Source organism: Myiozetetes cayanensis, unplaced genomic scaffold (assembly GCF_022539395.1).
Source record: "Myiozetetes cayanensis isolate MyiCay16 unplaced genomic scaffold, myiCay2020 scf13, whole genome shotgun sequence".
In the NCBI taxonomy this organism is placed as follows: Eukaryota; Metazoa; Chordata; class Aves; order Passeriformes; family Tyrannidae; genus Myiozetetes; species Myiozetetes cayanensis.
The window spans coordinates 6,849,738-6,874,928 of NW_026086937.1; the positions used below are offsets into that span (position 1 = coordinate 6,849,738).

Sequence of the window (25,191 nt, forward strand, 5' to 3'; positions counted from 1 at the left end):
TTGTGTAATGGCAGCTGGGGTGGAGCAGGGAGGAATGGCTTTGCAGAAGAATTTATTTGTTCCCCACGGAATATTTTCCTGATCACAGCTACCTTCTTTGGCAGCGAGATACATTCCAGGAATAAAAATGTTCTTGAGCCACATTTTTACGAACTGCTGGAATGTGCTGTCTTGCAAAGGTAACCTAACCTTGTCCAGATGGTTAGTCCTTCTCTGAGCACTGGCACCCTGTCAGTCTTTCTTCAGGGTAGAGCAGAATTGCAACAAAAGCCCCCTGTGAGCCCTCTCCAAGCAGGAGAGCTACACACTGAACGTTGGAGCCATTTAAATGGATGCACTTCTCATACTGGAAACGAAACACGACTTTCCCTCTCAGAGGGAGGCGAGTGCTCTCTCCTGAGCAAACCACTTAAGGGTCAGTTTTCCTGAGGTGCCCAAAGGACTTTCTGAGCTGCAGCCAAATGGGCTGTGTGTTGAGGAAAAGGCAAAGAGAGCTCCCCTGCTCCTATGAGCGATGTCCCAGTGATGCAGTGAAGGAGAAACAGATTGGGAAGCGTGGAGTTAAGCTGGCATCTCTCTGCTTCCCCCATCCACACAGACAGTAATCTCATGATTCACCTGCTGAATGATTTGTTTTGCTGACAAAGCTCTGATAAACAGAGACTTGGCATCATTTGCAAAGGTGTTTAATCTAAAGGTGTGTGAGTCATATAAATGAAACTTTCAGACTTGTTGTGATAGATTGTCACACAGAGTGGGAGAAACACACACACTTTTATTTGGTTAATCAATACCTGGAAACGTAAGAAGTGATTTAGCACAAAGCCTGGAGTTTCCAAAATAGTAAAACAGACTTAGTTTCTAGTTCTGAAAGGGTAATCATATACTTGTCCTCTGATGCTGCAACAATTTGTGAGTGTGTGTGTGATGGCATCTAGCCAGACTGGGTAACATTAGCTCTTGAGGACTAAAAATGAAGATGATGCATAAGTATCTGGGAGAAACTGTCTAAAACATAATTCCTAGGAACATGAGTCTTCCTGGTTCAGGATGACTGGATTGTTTAGCAAGAAAAGGCTGTGCAGAGTACTGCTTCAAAAAATGTACTGGCATTCTGGGTGTCTCTGCTGCATTGGTTGTGCAGTGCTTGTTAATAACACTTCATGGATGTTGCTCCAAAGTGTGTCAGAATGTTTATTTTTCTGAGGATGGGGCTCAGGGCTCTGGATTATCAGAAGTTCAATTAATAGAACTATGAGATGGAAGTGTTTTAGTCTGTTCCAGCAGAGCACTGAATGTAAATAGTTCTCACTTATTTCAGTGTGTCTCCGTGATTCTATTTGCACTGATCTTATTCTGGAAGAGCAGTTTTATAGCAAAATAAACACTGAAATTAAATGCTTATGAATTAGTGTTAGACAGTATCTAGAAACTTGAAACATCCTTAATAAGAAATCTGTAAATGCCTTTTGAATGCCTTTTAGCTAGATATATGGATTTTTGATAGTCGTTTTAAAAATACAAAACTCATCAACAATATTAAAATTACAAAACATTCACCAGAGGGAAGAGGTTAAAATCTGAGATTTTCAATAGGAGTTCAAAATAATAGTTCATTTGTAGATAAGAATTGATATTTTTAGAGGAGTGGTGGTGCAAATAGTATTTGTTATTTTTCCTGTGCTTACTGATTTTTAAAATTTCACACATTTTTTAGTTTTCCTTGCTCTGTAGGAATAGATAGATGTACTATGTATAGATGTATTGGCTTTCTAGTAGTGTGTGATAATCAATGAGATTACTGTGACTGTGTTTTCCATGGGCTAGTGAAATGTTAATGCAGTACAGTGGCACATGACCGAATTCTGAGGTGATGTGCACTGCAGGTCAGTAAATGTGTTTGACCCAAAGGATAACTACATCAGAGTGCTTTTAGGAATAAAGACTGTGCCTCCTCTCTTGTGGCAGTTCTACACAAAATGCTAACCCTGATTTACACCATAGTGGCTGGACAAATGGTGTAAGCAAACTTGACAAAACATCAGTTGAAAGTCTCCTCAAGGCCAAATTCTGAAATAATGCAGTGTTCTTCATGTCCACAGTCCTTAGAAATTGTGACAGACTCAACAGTATTCCTGATCATTACTCTTTTTCACAGTTGTCACATCTGCTCTGTTATCAGATTCGCCTTAACAAAAAGGCCAGCTAGAAAATAAACATGCAAAGAAGGTGGGAGAGATATGGATTTCTTTAAACCATTTGTGTTCCAGTTCCTGAAATGAATCTCTTCCTAGTCTTTGCCTCTGGCTGAGAATGGTAATATGCCATTAACCCAAGAGATTTAAAACGTGCAGTGCTATGCTGGGAAGGGTGTCAGAAATTCCTCCTTTAGGGATGAGAAGGTATTTTATTGCTTTTTCAATTGTAGGATAGCCTAACCCTAGTAAGAATTTTAGCAAAAAGGAACTACTAAAGTGATTGTGAAGCCTGATGTTTGATTTTCACAATTAGCAGATTGCAAAGAGGGGCTGGTAACACAGATGTGTTGAGGCAGGTACAGCAGCTGTTACACTTGAAGTGCTATCTCACACATTACAACCTGCTGGACATTGAAGCCTATTTTTAGTAAAAGAATAAATAAGCCGGCTGTGCCCTACTTTTTGTCAAAATGTGTCATGGGATCTTTGTATTTGATTAGAAAAGTCAGTAGAAATAACACAAGGGAACTCAGTGCCTTGTCCAAAACCTGGCAATTCTAACAATCCAGAGCTGCCTTTTATTACAAAAGTATGTTAATATTGGTTATGAGTTCAGACCCAAAGTGGGCAGAGGGGATAATAGCTGGTGGCAGACTTGCCTGTGTGGGGTGTGAGGTTAAATGTGGACACAAGTCCTGTTATATTAGGCAGTAGCTATTCAAGATGCTTTTGGATGAAAGAATTTGTTGTGCATTGATGGAACTATTGTTGCACAGTCTGTATTAGGAAACTGGAAAAATGAAAGACTATGTAGAGTTATTTGTACGTAAAGAAAGAATGCAGCAGGAAAGTCAGTTGGCCACTTCAGGATGCTGTTGATTGTTGTAAAGACCTTACTCTTTCTAATTCTGAGCAGTTTTTTTGTCTTCACTGGCTGATACAAGATGGTTGTCCACATAGCTCATGAGCAATCTGTCTCGTAAAGCGTGACCATACCCAGAAACCAGAACAGACGCAGAAAAATATACATCGGCTGTAATGCAGAATTAGTGAAAAGTAAGGACTTTCAGTCAATTTCTCTACAGAGAAGTGATATTAAAAATTTGATGCTTTATTACAATAGAATTGGCATAAGTTGAACAAAATGCTACCATTTAAAAGTGCCTGCCTAAGAGCTCCTGACCACAGAGTTCCTGTATTTGGAGGCAACGTGATGATGTGCCTTCTGGGTGTGGATTTACAGGGTAGGGCAGGGGGGCTCAGCTCCCAACTCTTAGTGGCACTTTTGCAGCCTCAGTGCAAAGGGACTCTCCCATTTCCCAGTCCACAGCCCAGATTTAGGGAGCCCAAGAGAAGCAGTCATGCTCTGTGGGATCCCAAGCAAAGCTGGTGCTCCAGAAGGAGAGCTTTGTTGGGGTAAGGAATCTCTCCAGCTTGGACCTACTGCTGTACACCAGCTCACACAGCTTGCCTGGGTGGGAAAAGAGGAAGGAACTGAACCCACTCATTACAGCAGGGCTGAGTCTGCCCTGGTGGGTGCATCAGCTGATGTGCTGGTACTTCTGGTGTGTTACAGCGACCAGGAAGGTCAGGGAGGTTGAGGAAGAGGTCCTTTATTTCAAGTGGCTGTGTGTCATTTCAGTTAGACTTACATTTTTAAATGAGAGGCCTCAGACGTGGAATGCAGTAGGTGGCACAGAACAATGAAGTGCCAGGATGGTGACTGTTTGGGTCTTGAGTGCTGTTGGCTCTTTGAGGGACTGCTGCAGACAGCAGGGGGCTTTGCCTCTCTGGCTCCTGTACCTATGCTGCAAGTTCTCAGAACTTTTCTGCTGAATTTTACTTGTATTAAATAACTTGTTTTAGCAAAGCACTGTTAAAAGCTCTTTTTCTTGCTGCAGGCTGCTGCTTCATTAGCCAAACTCAGCATCCATTTTGTCTGACATCTGCATTTGCAGCCCTGTCCAGAACGTCACTCAGCCCATTCTTTGCTGCTGCCTCCCCCTCCCCACAGTCAGTGTGAGACACAAAGGGAAGCTTATGATAGACACACATGCTGGTGCAAGCACTGGAACAGGGACCAACCCGCAGTACAGAGCACCTCTGAGGGAATGCTGTGCTTACAAAACTGAGCTGGTGTGGTACAGAGTTCTTCACCGTGCCATTGGCACTTATTGGTGCACCCTGAGAGACGCTCCTGGCAATGGCCAGGCTGGATTTCACAGAGTGGTCTGTCAAACAACTGCAGAGATGGGGAAGGTCCAGGCCAGCAGGCCAGTTTTCATTTAGCAGCTGAGGCTGTTACAGGACCACGCTATCCACATACCTCATCTTCTGTCGTATCATTTCTATGTGCTGCACCACTTTAACCTGGGACATGAAATCACATATTGGGAATCTCTTAGTATTTTTCTTTTTTAGGAGATTATATATAGACTTTGACAATTAAGCCTTGTGATTTATTTTACTAAACACATGGCTTGAAATAGTCACACCAAAATTATTCACTTGTTTATTAACACATCTTAAATTCCAATGGCTAATGACTTTATCTTCCAAATGGTAACAACCTGCTACCTTAGGTGACAGGGGACATATTTTTTCTAGTACAGATGAAGGAGGGACTTAAAAGGGGAGATGAAAGTTTTGTTAATAAGCTTGAATGCTATAATCCGGCCTGGCTTTCCTCTAGTGACTACTGAGAAGGCTGACAACTTATTTGTCATACATGAGATAGTCTAAAGCCTTTTATTGGGGTGACTACTGTCAGCAAGCTGACAAAGGGATGACCATGCAGTGTAAAGTGACCATTATTCTCTCTATTATTGCTCACACAGTTTTGAACGATAACTTTTTTTTTTTTAAGAAAAGAAATACTGATGAGAGATTCTCATGTTATTCTGTATTCACCACCAAACATTCCTGTGCATTAACTACCCAAAGATAATTTGGTTTGTAGATGTTGCCATTGTGTCACAGTATCAGACAGTAACAAGTTGCTATGAGTATTTAAGTTTTGTAGTGAATGATTTCTAAGCATCTCCTTCCCAGTATTTTGCTGTGTTCTGGATCTTTGTACTTCAGATTTAATTTTGCAGACTGACTTTTTCTTCCTTAGGCCAAACATCCATAACGTGGCATTTCCACTTGCATTTTCTTTCTCTCGCTGAGTCTGCTGCCACGGTTCTCTGAAGTTTGCAGATACACAGACAACTTAGTTCCTTTTTTCTGATCACTGCAGTGACACAGGACTCAACCAGAGCCCTGGAAGTGACACATTTTCAAGTGACCAAGAATGTGCCCTAGGTGTACAGCTGTTTCACATCCAAAGACATGACTCAGATCCAGCCTTTTTAGACAAAACCCCTTTGTTGTATTGAGAACACATGTAACAATAGCCTGGGGGGTGAGAATAAGAGAGCGTTTTTTGTTTTGTGAAGGGGGGTGGGAAGGGAATCTGAAGATAAGGAAATTGAAAATTAAAATTATATGTAAAGTCTGGGATTTTTTCGCTGCCACATAGGGTATAAAAACATTTCTTTAAGATTTCCTTATTGCACTCTCTTTCAATAACAACTCCATGTGTGACAATAACATAAATATCATGCAAGCTGAGCAACTCTAATCTGAAAAATGTTAATAACAACTGATTAAGATCTCTTTATTCCCCCTGCTAAATACTGATACTGTATTTGGAGGCGTTAAAACAGAAAATGGAAAGGAAATTTGAAATCAGGGATTACAACGCTACAGAAAAGCTCTGGGTGGGCAAGTTTCATTGCAATCTACTCACAGTTACAGCAGAAATTGTCTATACAAGACAGTTTTTAATTACATGGAACTTTATGGATGACAGACACTTCAGGGCATCATTATTCAATTGAAAAGATGGCAATAGAGTAAACAGATTTTTAAGCTTCTGGATTGTAGCCCTCTGCTTAGCCTAGTAAACCACTCACGTCACTTTACAAAGACTTCATGAGTCCTGTAGAACAACAACCTAATGTCACAAGATCCAGAGTAAATAGCTCTTTTCTAAACAAACATTATCTAGCCTTTCCAGGCACAAACCCATTTGTCATCAGTGAGGCCAGCTAGCAAGCCAAGGTTTCGATATCTAAGCCAAGACTATCTGGAATACTTAATGTCAAAACCACAAGTATTAGAATGATTTGAAAAGTTGCACATCTGGGACTTTTTGCACTACTGTACTTCATTAACACCTTATATTTCAGAAATATATTTCAGTAGCAATGGAAACTTTAAACAGAAGAGACAAGTGGCTCAATATACTGAACTAAACTTCATTATATAGGACATGATCCATTCATGTGAGTGGTATGTTTGCCTTGATAAATCAGCTTCGTTTGAACTGTGTTGGCTTTCTTTTTGCAGGAAGAAGGGAAGCCAAGTGAAGTTACCACACTCTGTGGTGTGAAGAAGCAACATGATGTTCAGGAACAATGAGCGGCCTTAAAGGAACTGGAAAGGAACTGCTTTTAGCAGGAAGGGGAACTGTTAATTGATACACACAACAGAGAGGCTGTGAAGGCGACTGACACATGGTAGGCAAGATTTCTCATTAACTTCTGCCCTTCCACTGAGATTTGCCAGGATGTAGCATTGTACGCTCACCCTTCATGCAAAATTCCCATTTGCTGAAGTAATGGGGAGAACATTGTCCTTCCTGTAGGTTTCTAGTTAATCCATGTTGTGGTTGGTTGGTTTGGAACAAACAACTAAACATCCCCTAGGTATTTTCTGATCTAAATTTAATGGGTTTTTAGCGCCTTGAGAATCGGTAAGTGAAGTTGATGAGGAAGTAAATCCATGTATTTTCAAAACTGGAATAACTGGAAAAATGAACAGACTAAAATAGACAAGACTAATGATATAGCATGATTACTAGTGTAGGGATGTTAAGATATGCATAATATGATCATACTCTTTGTGGACAAGAATGTGCTACGCCTCGCCCTGTGTTCTTTAAAGGCAGCAGGAATGTTGCTGCTGATTTCAGTGGGTGGAGACGCCCGCTGCATGCAAAAGTTGTTTCATTACCGGTTACATTGTACCTTGCTTTTCTTTGACTGCTTCTTTTAAATCTTACAAAAACACCTCCTTTTAAACAATTATTCCTAACACTGAGACTCTTGAAATGAGGATGTATTACAGAAATCATTGGCAAGGCAATAAGCTGCTATAATGAAGTCTTCCCTGCTGATTTCCAAAAGGGAAAGCTGGTCACGGATGAGCCCTTTCCTGCTTGCCCGTGGGTGGCTGCCCCTGTCCTCCGTCTGAGGGCCGTGCGGGGTGTGCGGCAGCAGCAGCTTTTGCGGGCGCTACGGGTGCAAACGCGGCCGGGGAGCGCCGGGCGAGCGGGAGCGGTGGAACTGCGCTGCGGCCCGAGCTGGGAGCGCTGCGGGAGCGGGGGGATCTCGCCAGCGGCCCCGCGGACCGGCGGGGGCGGCCGGACAGGAGACCCCCCCTTCGCGGCCAGCCCCGCAGCCCGGCGGAGGCGCGGCCAGCGCCGTCCCTGCCGGGGCAGGGCAGCGGCGGCAGGGGCGGGACGCGCCGCGCCATTGGCCGCCGCCCGCGGTCTGATAGCGAAAGCCCGGCCCGGGTTGGCGGCGCCGGGCCGAGGGCGAAGCCATCGCCTTGGTAACCCCGGCGGGGCGCAGCGGCCGGTGCCGGCCGAGGGAGCGCTCCCCGCTGGCGCCAGCGCCGCCGCGCTGGCTGGGCTGGGGCGGCGCGGGACGGGACGGGACACGGCGGGGCCGCGGCGCGGGCAGGTGGGTGTGCGGGGCGAGCTCTGTGCCGTGCGGGCAGGTGGGTGTGCGGGACCAGCGCTGTGCCGTGCGGGCAGGTGGGTGTGCGGGGCGAGCTCTGTGCCGTGCGGGCAGGTGGGTGTGCGGGGCGAGCTCTGTGCCGTGCGGGCAGGTGGGTGTGCGGGACGAACGCTGTGCCGTGCCGCGGGTGCGCGCCGGGGACGCGGAGCGGACGGGCGGGCGGGCGGTGCAGGCTGCGCCCGGGCTTCCCCCCGGCCGCCGCCGCCGGCTCCTGGCGGTGCCTGCCCGCCCCGCTCCGCAGGAAGAGGCGCCGCTCCAGTTGCGACACGGCTGTTGCTCAACCGCGCGGGGGAAGTTTCGGCGGGACGCGGCCGTTTGGCAGCGGAAAGGGGCCCGGGCCGGGCGGCGGCCCCGCTCGGCTCGGCGGGCTCCTTTGTGCGCGGCCCTGAGAGAGCGCGGCGGGAACGGCCCCGCAACAAGTGCGCGGCGCTCCCGGCCCGCCCGCTCTGTGCTCAGCCGGGCCGGGGCCGCGGCTCCGGCGGCATCGGAGCCCCCGGTGCGACCCAGGGACCCCTCCCGGTGCGGGGCAGCGCTGGGAGCCCGTGTTCCCTCCGCTACCCCGGGGCTCGGCGGCGCTCGAACAGGCTCGGCCGTCCCTGGGTGTGCGGCGCCTGCTTCCCCCAGAGCGTTCCCGGACGAGCTTTGCGCTCTGCCTGCTGATTTTTTTTTTCAATGTTTTTATATATATATCTTTTCCCCCAGCTGAAAACCCTCTGTGATCGCTCAGTGAATTTTAAGTGGCGTTTAGGTGTCTCGATGCTCCTGGTTGTTTTCAGTCGGGTTTCTGAGCGTTGTTTTCCTTCCGAACCGCAGGAATTTGTATGGCAAAGCAGTATTTCGGAAATGTGTTTCCAGTCAGATGCCCACGCTCTGTGCAGCCCGGCGCGGTACTTTGGCAGCGTACAGGCATCCTGTGCTCTTTTAACAGACAACTAAACTATTCCGCAGACGGGGAGCTCTTTCTGTGAAAGGGGGGCATAAATCTTCATTATTCCCAAAGAGTTCCTGAAAGAGAAACGGAAACCTTTCATGCCAGATTCGCTGGTTGTCTAGCTCCAACACGTGTATGGTTGGACTCATGTTGGATACCTTCCAAAATCCAGAAAGCTTAGTTTTGTTTTGGTTTGGTTTTTTTCCCCGGGACTGTATGCATTGACGGTCTTTTCTTGTGTGTATTCTTGTCACTAGACACATGGGTGAGGTTTTTCTTCGTTTGGAATTGATAACTGCACCCATAACTGTAAATGTTATGTACTCTCTAAGTCCATATTGCTCTTATTCTGTTGATACTGAAGTTTATTCAGGCTTAAGTTACTGAAACTGGGCATTACTAGAAACCCCAGCAACACATTATTTATGTTTTCCTGACTGTAATTTAGGATTTACTTAGATGAATACATGAAGGATGTCATGGAAATTTGATTGGCCTGTGGTTTACGCCATTAGCTAGAGATTCCCACAGCTGTATGTCTTCAAAAATTAATTAAAAGGTGAAATAAAATTTTATAACATGTTTGCTTTTAGGAAAATTGCATATAAAGGAATATTGAATATCCATATGCTTGGCAAAGGGTTGTGAAGTCTAGTGGAATGCATTAAGGTGGCTGGCGAATCAATCACCAGGTCACTTGGAAACTTTGATCTAGAAGCTTCAGTTCAGACTGATGGTGGTTTTTCAGGCTTAGAAAGTTTCATTCCAGCAAGCAGTGCTTTTCAAAAGAGTGGGGAATCAGAAAAACATCATTGAACTGAAATTTGTGGGTAACTGTTTTATTGGCCTTTTTTAGAGTGTCAGGGATATTGGTAACATCAAGAATGTTTTGGTGTGGATTGATTTGAAAACATACTTGGATGGGGTTTTTAACATTAGTTAAACTTTTTTACATCGTCTTAAAATATATTTGTTGATTGTCTATTTAAATATCTGTTATTCTTGAGTAAAAATCACTTCTGTTAAGTCAGGTTTAATTTCCCTGGAATATCTGATGTCATAAGTTCTCTGGTTCTCCAATTGTCTGTGGACTTTTGGCAGAACTCCAATTTCTAGTGTAGGAAAGCCTTCTTAAAAAAAATAAAAAACCCTTTCTTTGGTTTTTGTGATGGAGTAAAGAGAGAATATGTCCTGCTCCACTGATCCTTTCCCTTTAATAAAGTTTGCATATGTCTGCAATATGCTCTCTTTTGCAAGTAATTTAAAACCAAAGTCCAGTGAAAATACAAGCTGTTAGATTGCTATATATACCACGAGGAGGGGGCAGGAAAAACACTGTTATTGTTTAGAATTTGGGTGGAAATGCAGGCTGGTGTTTTGGCTGGTTAGCTAGAAAGCTGGTATTGTGTTTCAGTGACCAGAGGCACAGAGTTCAAGCAGCTTAAGTGCTTTTTCACAGATCTAGAGATACACGTGCAAGTTTTGCCCTTGGATCTTTAAAAGTTGCCACCGGTTATCTCAAAATAAATAACTGGGGTTGCTGGACTGTAGAATGTGGCATTGTATTTATTCAAAGTCCATGGGGCTGCTTTGGTTCGAGGTGGGCTTTCTGATTTTCCGCTCTCAGGAGCAGCAGACCGTTAAGTTAAGTTACGAAGTTTGTTCCTTTGCACAAGTGGCAGTTTCTGTGAAAGCAGTCCCGGAGACAAGAGTCTGAAATGAGCATCATTTACACAGTTGCACAGAGACTCTTGCTTGTTTGCTTTGGGTTTTCTTTTTTGGGGGTTTATTTTTTGTAAATGCGTGTTTTTACTCCAATTGATACCCCTGGGCAAGACACGTGGTGTTACACACAGCATCTCAAATCCTGTGCCTCAGATTATGAGGACTTTGGTGAGGTGTACAACTAGGGTCCAGAATGAACAGCAGGAAACCAGGTGGTGGTTCTTTGAAAAATCAAGAGTTGGAGATGCTGCAAAGTGAAGGTTACATGTATCTGTGCAATTCCTGAAGTACCAGGTACTTTATAAACAACATAGACCAATCTGTGTTACAGTCTGTCAAATTTACATGTGTAGATCTTTTTATCTCAACCCTTGGTGGAAATAAATTCAGGAATGTGGTTTCATTTACATACATTAAGAGTTGCAGGAGAGGCCCTGATGTGCAAATGCTTGTGGATTTCTAGCTACCAACATAATTGAATTTACATACTGGCTTCAGAAGATTAAAGAAACAAAGAGTGACACTGATGAGTCAAGAAAAGCTTCCTTTGAGGGGTGGGATTGGGGCAGTTCTGCTCCTCTACTGATAATTTGTGTGTGTGTACATTGTTACTTGGTTTGGCTTTACCAGTTTTAGGTAGCCCATGTGTAATTGCTACCGTGTTACAGAGACAGCCTGTCAGAAAACCGGCTGTGCACAAATAGAGGATCTGGGCTGTCCTCGGGTACCTTCTTTGTTACTTCCACTTCACAGCTTTGGCTGTTACCTGGGGGGGCAGGTGGGGGCAACTTTTTCAGTTGCATTGAAAAGGGAGGAGGGCAGCTGTGAGAACCTCAAATATTTAGTTTCTTACCTTATGTACTCTTGACTAAAAATTATTCATTAGCTGAACTCAAGAGGAACTTCTTGTCATTACATACTACATATGGAAATGTATTTACTGCTAAAAGAGCATAAGAATTAGCAGTACTGTAATTTTTCTCTCAATGCAAAATATACTTAATATAAATTTGGTACTCACAACTTTTGTTTCTTTCAAAATTTTTCAACTTGCATATTGTTGATAAGCAGTATTGCATTAACATTTTACCATGGAACTGAATTGTAAAGGGTGTCCTTCTATTTCTAGAACATCTTGCTGTTAGTTGTAGTAGTTACTCTGATTTTTTAGAATAGCTTTGTGAATTCATCAAGGTGTCTTAAAGGAATTCCATCAGAGATACTGTTTGATTTTATGCTTGTGTAGCTTAGCTCAATGTGTTGCTGTAATGCTGAAGAGTTTTACTTCCCGTATTAGGTTGGTAAATGATCTTTTACTACTTCACTTCACTAGTGGCTGTATGAAAACACTTCTTTTTCTGTTTTCCAGAAACTGTGATGATTGAATGGGAAAGATATGCTCTGTAATGGAAACAAGTCTGTGTCGTGGGTGTGATTTTTGTGCCCGTGTGTGACGTTATCTTTCCTCTTTGCAAGGATCTACTTGTAAGAGGTGATGAGGTGACAGTGACAGACGTGTTCTCGTGACTCTCTTTTGGTGTTCACTTTTGGGGATCACCAAAGGTTTAAGTTGAAGAGTCTAAACTTCTTTTCACTGTGTTCTTCCCAGGCTTTTTCCTCGATTTCTTGTACCCAGAGCAGAAAGCAGAGGCTTTTGTTCATGTGTTAATTTGGGAACTAATGGACATTCTAAGGTGATGTGTAGTCCATCAGGAGGTGCAGTGTTCACTCTCAGTTTGGGTTCTTCCTGTCCTCTCCTTGACCCCAGGCACGATATCTCCTCTGAAATTAAAAAAAAAAAAAAAAAAAAATCCACAACCCTGTGAGAGGATTTAAAGTTGAATTAGAAGATGTTAGCTTTGAGTGGGCATCAGCTGGCAGCAATTTTGGCACAGCTTGTGTGGCTGGTAGAGGTAGATAAACAGTTTTGTGGAAGTCATGTGAGTGTTTGTGGTTGGTGTTGTCAGTTAATAAGAATTCTTAAGAATATTGGTGTGTCTTTAGGTTTATGGTACCGTGCTGTTGTGAAGCATTTGCTAATTCTTAGTGTTTCTGAAAGTCCTTTGCTGTCTGCAGGCACAGGAGGTGTCTGTAACAGAGCAGTGAAATACTTGTTTATGAAAGCTGTTGTGTGGAATGTGCAATAGCTGGTGTTCTGTGTCATTAACCTGACATTTTAAGAGGTTCAGAGTCCTGCTGTCAAGTGGGTTTGTGACAGGTTTAATGTGGAAGACGTGTTTGCATGCAGCTACAGGGTACTAGAACCAGCTGAAAAATCAGAGTAGGTAGACGGTTTGGAGAATATTGTAAAAATAGTCTAAAAAAAAAAAAAAACCAACAACAACATGTTTTAGTGCTAGAGGTTCTTATGGGAGCTACCTATTGAGCAATATTAACTTTTGTAAATAACGTGCTTGAGAGATGCATTTTGATATTGTTGTATCATTTTGTTTTCTAAGAAGAAAAGATGATATTTTGAAATGTACTGTGTTATTTTCAGTTAACAATTTTATGTTCATTAGTATAGGATGTTAATAACAGAAGAGTATGAAGCATAGTTGATTTGAAAAACTGATTACATTTGTGTCACTACAAAAGGCAGCCAAAAGACTGCTCTTGAGTACTGCAGGGTGATGGTTTTCTGTCAGTGGTGTGAGTATTGTTGTGCTTTGTCAGCCTGTGGTTTGTGCCTATGCACACGTTGGCCCAGACACACATACAGGGGAGAACCAGGCAAACAAAGGTAAATATCAGCAGAAACTCAAAAAGCTAGGTACAAAGCTGATGCAGTAGAAAGACACACATGAAATGTTATTTGAAAATTGCACTGGGCACTGTACCCCCTTCCTGATTGGTTTCATACCTCAGATTCCTTTCCTGGTTTTGAAAAGTACTTTGGTCCTTATGCCTGTACTTTTCCCTCTTCATCTACCTTTTGTGTTCCTGGATTTTTTACTTTTTTTCCTTCTTCTTACAGTGTGTCACCAAGTTTACTACTCTTGGCTCATTCCTTCTTCTCAGATCCCCCATTATTTCCCTCCCAACCCCCAAAGAATTTAAGAACCTGTGTGTTAACCATGTCTTTGCTCTGTTTAGTGCCTTGTCTTTTCACACTGCTGGCTCTTGGGGGCCACTGCTCCTTACTGTGGGGTCCTGTCCTGAGGATGGGAAATAATTTGTGCTTTACGAAGTGTAATATTCTGTAGGACAGAATCTCTAGAAGAAAGAACTCTCTGGTGACAACTGTGGGGGGGAAGGAAAGTCCCAGATGAGTCCAGACTAGGACAGGAGTGGCCTGCTGTGCTGTGGGCTGGCAGTCAGGCTAGAGGTGCACAGGGTGATGTTGGGGCTGGCGTGGTACAAGTGATGGCTGGGAGGGCTGCTTTGGGTCCTCTGCATTTTGGGGCTTGAAGATGGCTGGAAATACTGTTCATTCTCTGCAGATGTTTGAGTTTTGGGTTGTTTTTTTTTTCTAGGTCCCTTTTGGACTTACATGGGTATTGCTAGGGGAGGCAAGGCCTTTGGCATTTTCAGACCACTGCACACAGTGTGGGCTTGGAGTATTTCTGTTTCTGGCCTTCAGTGCTGAGTGTCTTCCTTTTGTTTTGCCTAATACAGAAGAGGACCTCTGAATTTACTGTCTGGTTATCTCTGTGCCCTGCTAAGGGTGCAATTCAAGACATCAGTGAAGATACTTAAGGAGGATTGTCCAAGTCATAACCAGGGATGCTCTAGGCAAAGAAGAGTTAGTACTTGGTGTGCAGGCAGCAGTAAACCAGAGAATGGAGCATCTTTGTGTGCCCAGTCTGTATGGGCACCTGCAAGGGCAGCCTCACAATGTGAGGAGGAACAAGAATCTAAGTCCTTTATTATTTAATGGATATCTACAAAACCAAATCCCCAGCAGGAAATTAGATTTCAAATGTAGAATCACAGAATGGTTTGAATTGGAAGGGACCTTAAAGATCATCTCGTTCCAACCCCCTGCCCTGGGCAGAGGCACCTTCCACTAGACCAGTTTGCTCCAAGCCTCATCCAGCCTGTCCTTGAATATTTCCGGGGATGGGGCATCCACAACTTGCTTTACAACTTTACAACATCATTGCAATCACTTAACTTTACAACTACTTCAAAGGAGGTTACAGGGAGGTGAAGCTCAGTCTCTTTTCCCAAGTGGCAAGCGATTGGACATTAGGAAAAATTTCTTCACCAAAAACATTATCTAGCATTGGAACAGGCTGCCCAGGGAAGTGGTGCAGTCACCATCCCTGGAGGTGTCTAAAAGATGTGCAGATGTGGCACTGGGTGTCAGGGTTTAGTGGTGGGCTTGGCAGTGCTGGATTAAAGGTTGGATTCGCTCTCAGGGGTCTTCTCCAGCCTAAATGTTTCTGTGATTTTATTCTGTCAGTTTTCTTATGCTGAGTTTGAGTGGAAGCCCCATGTGCAACATGACATTAGGACTGAGCCAAAATATCAGGAGGTGAAGAGCACTTGTCTACATCTGCTGAAATATTTGAAGTTATTTACTTGTAGTAATGGCTTAGGTGTGAAGAGGTGTGTGTCTGTGTGTGGAGAAGAGCTGTCTTGTTTTGATTTCTTAGGGAATCTGTGATAAATGCTGACTGGGAAGTGAGTAGTAGTTTCTGAACCCCCTTGAGTGAAGGAAAACATTAGTTTGGCAGATTGTCAGCAGCAAATGGTGCATTAATTTTTGGCACAAAACTTGCTAGCAAAAAAAGATGCTTTCCTCTATGTTGCTAATGATAAAAATGAAGAGGGACCGATTATCTGTGCTTGGTAGGCTGATATTTGATATCCACATAAGACGGAGACAATGCTTTAAAAAAATGTCCTTTTATATTTTATTAAAAATAAAAAAAAATCTATAATATATTGATAATTTGCATCCAAATACACAACTAACTTTAAATAAATTTTATTATGTTTATAAGCTATTAAAAACTATGTGTAAACTATGGCAAAATTTCCAATGTGTTTAAAGAAAGAGTTATCACTATTGAGATGTGTATTAATCTGTATAGAATAATAGGAGTCTTCATGCTAGGCCAGTTTTACTCCCCCAGTATTTCAGAAGTACTTTTTTACATGTAGTACTAGTGGTAGTAATGCAGGGGAGCAGTATTTTTATTAAAAATGTTTATTTACACTTGAATTAGGGGATCTCTAGCTATGTTGATAATTTTAGAAAGCTCAGCATAATGATCTGACTTTATTTTTACCCGAGTAATAATAATAACAACAACAACAACATTTTGTTTAATGAATCACTGTTTTAAGTGTGAGGGTACCATTTTTAATGCTCAAATGTGGTTCTGCACAAATTCTTAGAGTCCAGCTAACACAAGTACATAACAATTGTTTATTTTCGCATGGCAGTCTGTTTTGATAGCTAGTGATTTCTGCTTCCCTTGGGTGCTGTAAATAAATGTGGTGTGTGAAGAGCTGCAGGGATTAAGAATAGCAGAAAAGTACTGCATAAAAAGGAAAGATTATTTAGTAGGAACAGAGCTCTTCAGTAAAAAGAAGTAGTGCAAGAGTGTAAAGATGCAACTGAGAAACTTAGAAGTAACTGTTAAGACCACAATCAAGTCTTTTCCTCATCATTCCTCATCATGAGTGGTTCCTGAAGATTTTCAGCAGCTCTGTATCTGTTGAAGCCTGAATGCACATGTTGGGTGCTGTCGTAATTTCAGTCACTGCCAATATGCTGGATTACAACAGACTTTATATTCGATTTGCTATTCACCCCAAAATGGCAAAAGTCCTTATCTATTTCTACATTTTAAATAAAGAACTCCTCTCTCTGGATTTTTTTCTCCTTTGTTCCATTTTGTTTAAGTTAAAAGCTTCAACGTTCATTTACTTGGGTGAGAAATCCTGTGAGTAAAGCTCTGACTGGGGATTTGTAATAATTGGCTGCTGTTTCCAGGTGTGTCACAAGGCTGCTGGGGGAATTCAGAGACGTTTGGTTATCGTGGTGTGTTTTCAGCTGGGCCTCGGGGGTGAAGCACTTCTTCTTTCTTTGGTGTCTTTGAGTGGTAAACTTCTCTTGTGTTTATGCCCTTGAACAAATATCATGTCAACTGTCATTCCTGGAGGGATTTAAAAGCCGTGGAGGTGCGGCACTTGGGGATTTGGTTTAGTGATGGGCCCGGCAGTGCTGGAGGAACAGCTGGACCCAATGATCTTAGAGGCCTTTTCCAACCTTAATGATTCCAAGTTTCTGTGCTGCTTTAGGATAAATGCAAGCACTTAATTGAAAAGTACTTTGTAGCAACTCTGGTAGTTGAAATGGATAGCAAATAACTTTTTATGTGCTTTATATTAGAATGGAGAAAAGGTAAATGTGTTTTAAGTGGCCCCATTAAAAAAGATCCATTTCAGCTACTGCGTATAATCATTCCAGCTGAGGCACAGACTCGCTTTGCCCACTGGCTGTGCAGATGCTTTTATTGAAAGTAAATCTCCTTCGCTGCATTAAAAAAAAAATACGAGAGAAATTATTCTTAAAAAGTAGGTAGAGGCAGACTGCAGTACAGCAGCTCAAGTATTTTTAAAGCATCATATTAAAAGATGGGAAACTTAGACTCTTTAGTGTATTCTTGTCATGGGAATAGACATTTGAATGATTAACCCCTTTCTATTTATAGCTGTTTTCTCTGAGTTATAATTCCTGTTCCAGTTAACTTCTAGGTAAATTTTATGAGAAGGCAGAGCAATTCTTGCCTCAGTCTATCTCTGCAGCTAATCATTTTAGTATCCTCAAGTTACTTTATTTTTAATGTGAATTTCAGAAATCACATCTGTATTTTCAGATATATTTCTAATTTAATAACTTGTCAGCTTTTATTGAATGCAGCTACAGGATTTAAAGAGACCTCTTCAGCATTTGATGTCTCCTTTTGTCTTGTCAGTTTTAAAAATACTTTAATATTTAAAATGCTTAAGGCTCATCTTCTGGGGTCACTGGCTCAAGAGAATGAGGTGGAGGCTGTGTGTGCTATACTGCTAAATCTCAAACCAGCCAGACAATATATATCAATTACTATGAAAGTTCTCCACCCTCTTGATGCCATAAGTTGCTTCTTCATTGTTGATTTAATTGGGACTTGTCAGCCAGGACAGTAACATGCTGCTTTTTGGGTGTTTTTTTTGTCTCTGTTTGTGGAGTAAGCAAGGGCTTCTACCTAGGTAATGGCACTTTTCTTGTAAAAGAGGCAGTGTGGATGGTTAGAGCCCTTGCATAAGAAGGGTTCTTCAGAAACAGCAGCATTCCTGAAACCTTCAGCTCAAATGTCTACATTGTGATGATTAACAGACCCAGTTAACCTGAAGAAAGATTTTATTGGGATGCAGTGGCAAAAGAAATAGTGAAATAGGATTCTAGAGGGGCTTTGTTTTCTTTCTGACTTATCATGGGAGAGACTTTGAAAGGAGTTAAAGCAAATATTTTCCGAGTCTTTCCTCGGTAGGTCACTCTTCTGCTGTCAAGTGAGGTGTTGAGAAACTTTTATCTTGGTCAAGCCCTTATTGTTTGTGTGAAAACCGAAAAGCCTTTGTTTTCATTTGCAAGTCACTTTTTTGGTTTCTGATTTATGGCATATTTTAGGAATTGCTTTCTCAAGTATAGATAGTGCTGTTCCAGCAGTTCTCCCATGTGCCTGGGTTTACATCCCTGAAAATGTCAGAAAACTCATCATTTTCAGTCCAACCTTTGTCTTCTTTAGTCTTGTGGTTTTGAGATGTTGCACAGAAATTAAGAGGGATGAATTTTATTCTTTCCATCTTGTTCCTCACCGTTCATCTCAGTGCCAGGGATTGCCTTGCAATGTGGTTCTATTTGATATAGATTTATTCTCGATCTGGTTAGAGCACTCCTATTCACTGGGGCATCTACGGTGCTAGAGGTAGGAAATCATTCCCCTGTATTAGGAGACCTGCCCAGCAGGTTGCTGTCTTTATGGAAGAAGGATTCCAAAGGATTTCTGTGCTCTGCCAGTGCTGCTCTCACACAGGGTCACAGTGACGCTGCCTTGTGTGGAATTCTCTGGTGTGAATAAATGTGGCAATGCCCTGCAAGGGACTTAGGGCAAGTTACAGCTCTGCACTGCTGAGGCTCTGCTCTTCCTCAGAACATGGAAGTGGATTTCTCACTGAAGTGTTCCTGACACGGCAACATCTTTGACTTCTGTCAGAAGCAAGGCCTAAAGTAGAACTGGTAGGTAGTTAATGCACTGAAACCCTTTAGTCAATGAAGGAAGCCAAAAAATGCCATATAGTCTCAGTCACTGTGCTGGGCATTGCAGCTGATGAAAATAGTTTGGGGTTGGTTGGTGTGTTTTTACATCAAGTGTTCTGTCTGTCTAAAAGCAGTGTAAAATATGTGAATACAGTTTAAATCTGACTTATGGATTCAGATTTGAACTGTTGATTTTATGAGAGGAGGCTTGTCTTTTAGTGGTGTTTTTTGTGTGTTTTTTTTTTTTTTTTTGTTAGTTTTTTGTTTTGGTTTGGTTTTTTTTAATCAAGCTCTCTCCTGCTTCTAGCCTGGGATTAGTGCAAATTTGGGGTTCTTAAATTATGTAGAAAGAATGGGGAGTAGGGAGCAAGAGCAAATTAAAATGCACAGCATTTCATTGTATGAAAGAGCTTAATAGAGTCTTGGATATAGCTGGAGGTAAGCTGCATTTGTTAGATGCTTGAATTTTTCCTTCTTCAGCACAAGAAATATCCTTAGTGATTACTTTTAGTTTCAGGTAGTATTTACTGTGTACATGATGTTAGTGATGGAATACTGTTGATATTTGGAATCAAACAGCAAGTTGGACTGCAGCAGAATATCTTTGAAATACATTTAGATAGACCCTGTTGTGCTGGTTCATGGTCTCTTGCAACCCACATTTTGGGGTTTATTTTAATAATAAAAAATAAAGCCTTTCAAGTGATACCTGGAGCAGAGTGGGCAGTTGCTTCACAGTATGGCTCATAGTAATTAATTACTGAAAAATTGTTCAGTTTTACTTTTTAACTCTACTACTGTGTTCCCATTTATATAAATTTAAATATGAGCACAACAAAAAGCAGAATTTGGGAACTAAATAGACATAAATTTTCCATATTAGGCATTTAACAGAACATAAATAGGAAGTGAAACATCAGTGTATGAAAGTAGTGAAGGAAATAGACTACACAGAAGAGATCACAAGGAACAGAAATCATGAGAACTCCTACTAATAATGTTTCAAGTAACTAAGTAATTGTAATAAGATCTTTGCAGAGCCAGGTTGAAGATTCACTGTTTTATTTCTCTGTTTAAAGTGCAGGTAAATATTTATCCATTTAATAACTCTTGGGTGGAACCAGAAGGGTTTTTTTGTGTTTTTACATCTATGACACACGAGTGAGTAGAGAATATATCAACAATAAGGGCAGTGTTCAGTTGTCCCTGAATTCTGAGGAAATGCTGAGTCAGTCAGACCTGAGCACCCTGAGTCCTTCAGAGTTTAAGACGATCAGAGAGAAATCCTGGAGAAGGACTTCATAAACTTTAGAATGCCTGAAAATGGCCTCGAGCTCATTAAATGAATATAAGATTTCTGTATGAAAAATGATGGTGTGGGGGCAATTTTGTGGTCTGTGTTACACCCAGTAATTAACTAGATTCAGAGGTATGGTTCAAAACAAAAGTGTGGGGCATAATTGTCTTGTGATAGAGCATCAAAGAACCAGTGCTTCACTGCTATCCCACAGGTACAGGAATTGCTGTGCTGCTGGCAATTAATGCCCCCTCCCCAAGACTTCTGTGTCCAAATACTTCCTTAGAGGTAATGCGAATCTGTGCAGAATCAAATATCTTATTCCTGCTTGCAATCTACTTTAGTGCAGGGTGGTGGATTTGTTTGCACCTGCCTGAACTTCTGCTCAGTGATCTGGTTAGCTCAGCCCCCAGCCTTTGAGCTTCACACCGTGTGTCTGTGCTGTAGGGATGGATTTCTGGGAAGAGGAGCACGGCTTCGAGTTCTTCGCTTCTGTGAGCCAGATGTAGTGAACCAGATTTAGAAAAGCTGCAACACTGGCCTTGAGATGAAAGTGGTCTGTGGGCCCTGGGAGGAGTTACATCTTCACATGGATGAGTCTGTTCAGTCTAAACTATTCGTTTCTTTGTCACCAGCTTTGGAGCTACTGAACCAGCTGTGTAATCACTTGTGCCCCACGCTGGGTCGGAACTGGAAATGAGCTGGAAAGGGTTGCTCACTTGACTCCGTGTTTATGCAGCAATATAAAGCAAATCTAAGCACTTGTTTGTGAGTCATCTGAAACCATAACAACACTGCTGTTTTTATAAAATGGTCACGTGCAGCCTAGAACTTTGTGCTTTTTGAACTGCAGAGCACCCTCGGACCCAGTACATTTTCCAGCCCAGAACCGCTCCTAGGATTTTTCCTTATTCTGCAGTTGTCATCAGAAGTTATGAGCACTGGCAGCCATCCCTCTCCAATGCTGAGGGCATCTGCAGGATCTCCCACTAGCAGAGACCTTGCCAGTCTTGATCTCAGCACACTGCTCTCAGATGAGAGAATGACTGGCTGCCTGGCAGAATGTGAGAGGGAAATCTGTCACCTAGTAGTCTTTTTGTTAAGCTTCATTAACAGTGATGTCTTCCCCTTCTGCTTTACCCAGAGCTATTTCTTTTGAAGCTAGCAGAGCAGGAGAAAAACAGTTGAATCATTCTGGGAAAATAAAAGTAAATTATTTTTGTCTAGGTTTCTGTTTGTTGATCCAAAATCATGCAGGTGATTCCTTGTCATCTGGAAGTATCTGTTCTTTGCTTCTTTATTTTAAGGTCCTTCATTTTCCAGTGCCGATAAGAGCCCATAGTCTTTTGCTTTTATGTTAACTTTACAATAAAGACAAAAGATTGTCATTTGCTTCACAACTTGAATTGTATTGAGTTCTAAGGTGCAGTCGGTAGGAGGGTTACTGGGTTACTTAACCCTGAGCACCATCATACCTATGAAAAGGGCACACACCCCACCCCCCCAGCTGAATTCAAATGTCAGTAATTAACACCCTGAGAGAATCACAGAATGAACTGGAGTCAATTGGAAAAGACCTCTGGGATCATCAGGTCCAACCCATGACCGGACATCTCCATGTCAGCCAGACCAGGGCACTGAGTGCCACGTCCAACCTGTCCAGCCTTTCCTCAAACACCTCCCTGGGCAGCTTGTTCCAGTGTCTGATCACCCTTTGCTGAAGAAATTCCTCCTGATGTCCAACCTAAACCTGCCCTGGCGCAGCCTGAGACTAAAAGTATTTGCAAAATAAAGAGTTGGTGAAAACTTTGCAAGATGTTTTTGGTATTGCACTGCAGTTCTAAACTGAAAGCAACTCAGCAGTGTGTGTAACCAAGTAAAAAAGGAATATTTATTGTAAAGCATATTAGTATGTGACTGTGTGCGTATAAATCTGTTTTAAACAAGCCTGTTGGACACTGAAGGGGATTTCAGAGGTGAGCCATGGCTTTGTGAGGCTGGCTGTCTGGGAAGAGGGAACAAGGCTTCCTTACAGGCTGATTCAGAGTAGGTTAGCACAGAGCTCCTGCTCTGAATGACCCACTGGATAAGTATAATTATGATACCGAGTTCTTCTTAATGAAGATATGTGACTGAATTTAGGCTCAAATCATGTTTCTAGCTATTACCCATTTAACTTAAAGAACAACACTGACCCACATGTTTAGTTATTCAAGAAAATGCTTTGTGTTCTCCGTTTTGTCCATCTTCAGGAATAAGGAAGGCTGTAAACTGATTTTTAGTTCTCTTTTTTGAACTCATTTGGCTTACAACTTGGTGTTCTGCAATTTCTGTCTCTGCCTTGTTTGTTTCTGTGGCTATTTTTGTGTGATGAGAGCTTGTAGCTCTGTGCCTGTTTTCTTTTGGTTAAAAGATTTTGTACGAGATAGGCAGGTTTCACGTTTCAGAGAAGGTTGATGCCTTTTTTTTTTTTTTTTAAGGATATTATGGTTTTTTGACCAACCACCAACACCTGTGAAAGCAGAACACAAAGAAGAATGCTGCTGTGTGTGTAACAGTATGCTGTCCATGGTCAGTAAGATATTTTGTCTCTTGATATTACTGCAGAAATAAGTCCCACCTTTAAAAGGTCAAAAGTGGTTTGTGCTGTTGAAGAGACTCCGGGCAGTGCACAATTAGGATGGTTGTTATGTACAGTTCTGCTGTTTAAATCAGTCTGAACACAACACTATGTAATAAATAAGGAATGTTTTTTTCCAGATCTAGGCTTTGACTCACATTTTCAAATTTGCACTCAGATATACGGTATGTGGAAGGTGGAGGTTGCTGTGATTTAGCCAGATGTGCACTGCTTCAAGTTTGTCATTTTCTCGCTGTTTTAGTGGCTTAATTACTGATAGTGAATGTTCTTGAAGAATTTTATGCCTATGGTTGAAAGTTAAGGTTTAAGGAGACTGAGTTGATTTATATTTTTCAGTAGTTTTTTTAATTTGAAGATGTTTGGTACATTTACTGATGGTTAATCCTTTTCTTGTCTCAGACTTGGTGAAATGATGAGTTTTTTCATTGCCAGTTAGATGCTATAGCAACTAATTTAGCTTGACACTCACTTGTCCAATCTCCAGTGCTATTGAGAGCATGAGATGCTCGACAGCTTTGAGGCAGCCAGAGATGTGAACCAAAAGCAATGAAATACCTTAATTGTGCCCTTCTCTGGGTGTCACTTTCCTAAACATCTGCTAGTGCTCTCCTGACATCCTCCTCAGTGCATTCTTCCAGAGCCAGAGATTTATTTGCAGAGAGGAGGATTCTCAAGAAACTGCTATGTCATGTCATTCGACCCACTCGGAGTTCCTTATCCTAAAGAAACCCGGAGTATCCTCTCCAACAAGTGATTCTTTGTGTACTCTGGCAGAATTCACAGAGCAGCCTGTCTGGTGAGTCTGCAAGTTGTTACGGAGTAGAAGACCACAGGGCCACAATTAGCCTGGTAATTTCTATGTGGTATCTTACATGGCTTCATTTTTTTCTTTTTTCCTTTTTTCTCCCTTTTTCTCTGTCTTTGTGAGTGATCTGTTTCCTTGGCTTGTAATTGTTTCTCTTGAACATTAGATGCCACATGGGAGTTTAAGGCAAAAGTTTCTTGTAGATTCTCCCCTTTCTTTACTTGTGGCACAATTTTTGCGGGGTCTTACATTCATAAGTGTCTCTGTGGACATAGAGAAGCATAGAGGAGAGGTGGAGAACTGTAGAAGGTTTTACTATGTTGTCACAGGCATTTTGGTTGCCATCACACAATTTGGCCATTCCTGAATTACTTCATAGGATTGTTAATGTTTTAGAAAAAACCCACCTTTTTTAACCCCTGTTCTGCTGGTCTGAAAAATTAGGAAGGTTGCTTAGCAAGGCAGATAAAGCTACACAGCTATTTCAAATCCTCTAATGAAGGATTTGTTTCTCATGCTTGAATACAGTAATGGGCAATTTGTCTGTGTATATCAGGAGTGTTTTAAGCTCTGGAGGGCCGGCTGTTCCCTTACAGGTGATTGTAGAGGCCCTGCAGGAAGCCTCTTGTCAATGCCATGTCTGACCTCCAGTGCAGATGTGAAGATCTGTGAGAAGAGGGGAAACAGTTCTGCAAGTAATGACTCTGAGCTATAGTGTGATGCATTCCACACCCCTCCCAGGCTCCTGCCTGTTGACCAGGAGCTTTTGATTCTGATTTTTCTGATTCCACAAACACAAATATTGCCACAGCTGTAAAATATGAATTCCAGGCTGGTACTTCACTGTTCCTTTGCCCTTGAAATTTCTAAATCACCTAGGACTGCCCTCATTTCTCTCTAGCCTTTTCTTTTTGCCTCTTGCCTGCTGTAGGCTCCTAGACTTTAACCATGAGAAGTTTCTGAACTAGTTCATAAGTTGGTAAATTAATCAAAAACCTCAACTTTGTGTGTTGATTGGCTTCTTGCACATGGAGCGAAGAACCTACATCAGAAGGTTGTTTTCAAAAGGTTGTGTGTGGAGCAGCAGCTTAATTTTTTTCAGACTTAAGCAGGTGGGGCAGCAACTCTTTCTCCCTCAAAGCCACTGAAGGATCTAAGTTGCCTCGGAGTGCTCTACGTGCCAGTTCCTGGAAGAGTTTGCTCCATGTGGGCCTGGGGCAGTGACAGCCCTCGCTCCTGGTCACTGGGCTGAGCTCTTACAAGCACAGTGGGGCCTACAGAGCGTGGTTTAGAAAAAGAATTGTTGATGTGGAGAGGAGTGCAGCTCCATGCCTTGTGCTTTGCCTGCAAACCTGTAGATAATATCAGTGCAAACTGACAGTGCTGCTTGGTGCTCAAGGGGGTTGGAAATAGCTTTTGTTTATGTCTCTCTTCTGAGAGACTGATTTGCAGGGTGATGTCTTGGCCCTGTGGAGATATTTTGTC

General features: G+C 42.3%; 1 protein-coding gene across 4 annotated transcripts in view; it reads left to right on the forward strand.

Annotated features, from left to right (window-relative positions):
• PIK3CB (phosphatidylinositol-4,5-bisphosphate 3-kinase catalytic subunit beta) overlaps positions 1 to 25,191 on the forward strand; it is an 86,472-nt gene that overhangs the window by 12,251 nt on the left and 49,030 nt on the right. Inside the window, exons 2-3 of one of the 4 annotated variants that reach the window (XM_050308300.1) lie at positions 6,594 to 6,763; positions 22,741 to 22,831. The gene's annotated coding sequence lies outside the window, so the exon portion shown is untranslated. Of the gene's footprint in view, positions 1 to 6,593; positions 6,764 to 7,882; positions 7,991 to 22,740; positions 22,832 to 25,191 lie in introns of those variants that run through there. The other 3 variants (XM_050308301.1, XM_050308302.1, XM_050308303.1) reach the window with 3 other exon arrangements.